This window comes from Otolemur garnettii, unplaced genomic scaffold (assembly GCF_000181295.1).
Source record: "Otolemur garnettii isolate 467f Iridium unplaced genomic scaffold, OtoGar3 scaffold00153, whole genome shotgun sequence".
Classification (NCBI taxonomy): Eukaryota; Metazoa; Chordata; class Mammalia; order Primates; family Galagidae; genus Otolemur; species Otolemur garnettii.
In genome coordinates, this window is record NW_003852548.1 from 171018 (window position 1) to 173777 (window position 2760).

The following is a 2760-nucleotide window of genomic DNA, read 5'->3' on the forward strand; positions in this document are numbered from 1 at the left end:
CCTTAGCCGCTTGAGCCACAGGCGCCGAGCCTCTTTGGTGGACTTTTAATCAGTATTACTACCTACAGTAAGTCACAAGACTACCCATTATCACAAGTCTAAATGAATGAATCTAGTCCAGTCAGACCTGGGCCACTTTGTGGGACCTCTTGTGTCTTGTCCCTTAAGGCAAAGTACATGGATCCAGCATGATGATTATCTAAGCAAAGTTAGGGACATCTTTCACTTTAAAAGTCGCACCACATTCCCATTTACCATTCTGAGTCAAGGTCTTTCATTAGAAGCCCAAGAACTCTGACTCGCAGGATTCCCGTGTAACTGTACTAAAATGGCAAGCTGTTTCAAACCAAGTCTAACCTCAGCAGGGACACTGCCTTTACATTCAGGAGCTCAGGGATATCTATCTATCACCTGTGTGTGTGTGTGTGTGTGTGTATTTGTACCTGATTTCCCTAAGGCCCTCATTTTAGGAATGCAGTAGAAATAGGTGCCCCTTCCTATTGAGTCAATGCCCACCAGAGTCATTCCTCTATAGAGTGTTTTGTACTGACTACCATATTACTCACCATTACTCATCACTGACTTCCCTCAACTGTACAAATGTCACCCCTTTATCATGTAGATAAATAATCCAGCTTCCCAGAGGTATCTTCAACCACTCATGATACCAGTCTTGGTGATTATTTCCATGAACCCTCACAATTTTTTTTATTCATACCCGATTTTGTCAAAATGGCCTCTATCTGGTATATTGCATGATAATTAAATATGAAGGAATCTGGGCTAGGCACAGTGGCTCAAGCCTGTATGTAATCCTAGCACTTTGGGAGGCCAGGGCAGGATCTCTTGAACCCAGGAGTTTGAGGCCAGCCTGAGCAACATAGCAAGACCCCATTACATAAAAAATAGAAAAATTAGCCAAGCATGGTGCCTCATGCCTGTAGTCTCAACTACTTGGCAGACTGAGGCAGGAGGATCACTTGAGCCCACAAGTTTGAGGCTGCATTGAGCTATAATCACACCACTGCATTCCAGCCTGGGCAACAGAGCAAGACCTTGTCCCAGAAAAATAATCCGAGGGGACCAGCTCAGGTGCACATCTGTGACCTCCAGACATGTAACTACCCAATGACTAGCTACCTAAAGCCAAATTACCCATTCAGGAGTGTTTCTATGATCTAGGGACATTATGGCCATACAATCATAAGGTCTGTTTGGGAGATCACTTATCCCACTTAGCCCATTGTCATGCAACCTAAAGGAAGCCTCTTATTATTTAGCAAATAATCTTTTTTGGTTCTCTACACGATCTTTGGAAAGAGTTCTGTAGTAAAATACATTTGGAAAATGTATCCTACAGACCCTCTGGGAGATCTATAGACTAAGTTTAGTTTGCATTCTAAAGGTTCTAGAAGTCCTGCCATTAAAAAAAATATTTCTACAAAGTGTTTCCGAAGGTTTTACAATTATAGAGCTATTTTTTTCACATCATCCTTGTGAATAAACCAGAGAAATAATATTTTGTGGAACACATTTTGTGTAATGCTACACTTGTGAAGGCATGGCAAATAAACTTTAACAGAATTGCCAACTCCGACTGGTAGAGGTAGTCTAGACATAATATTGAGAAGGATTCTAAGAGCTTGTCTGACCTCAGGTGGAAAGAATACAATTATTGACAAATAATAGCTTCCATGGATAAAGACGAATGTAATGGCAGCAGAAGTGCAATGAGCTTGCCAGTCTTGAACCAAGTCGTTTAGCTTCGTTTTCTCTGGCTAAAGATTCCTCTAGTTCAGAATCAGTAACTTGAGAATTAATCTCCCAGGAACCCAACTTGGGAAATGTGAGGCTTCATTCATTATAGTTCTCTCATGTGCACAGATTATTCATTGAGTGGATAGGGCCCTCAAGAGGTTGAGGATGTTCTTTCTATTGACAGAAATGCTCTTGATTGTACCATACAAAATAAATCCTGGAATCCTTCTTCAAGTTCAATACACAGAATGCTCCACACCTGAATATCTGTGACTATAGACTCAGGCTCTGAGGCCTGTGGCATTTTGGAAGAATCTAGGAAGTCTTCCTAACTCATCTGAAGACTCCCTGGCCCTATCATCTATGAATGTTTTAGGCTCCTGCACTGTGACACTAGGGGATTTTCTGTCTAAGATGTGGAACTGTGTGTGCATGCTCAGGTACAAGTTATTTTAGTCCATTTTGTGCTGCTACAACAGAATAACACAGTCTGTTTTATTCTGTAACCTATTTTTCTTACAGTTCTGGAGGTTGGGAAGTCTAAGATCAAAGGGCCACCTCTGGTGAGGGCCTTCTCTGCCAGAAGGAATCACATGGGTGAGAAAGAGAGGAAAGGGGGTCAAATTTATCCTTTCATCAGGTAACTATTCCCACAATAATGGTATTAATTAAGGTGACCAGACGTCCCACTTTTGGCTGGACAGTCCTGAATTTTAACAATTTGTCCTGCTTCCCAAGGTGTTTTTAAAAAGTCCCGATTTTTGAAAGACTGCATGACAAGCTAGGGAACGGTGGAAGAACAGGAAGGGAATATACGGTTTTCAGCTGCCATGTGGTTATTTCGCCAGGATATGAGTTTTATATTATTATTATTATTTTTGAGACAGAGCCTCAAGCTGTCACCCTGGGTATAGTGCCATGGCTTCACTGCTCACAGCAACCTCCAACTCCTGGGCTCAAGCGAATCTCCTGCCTCAGCCTCCCAAGTAGCTGGGACCACAG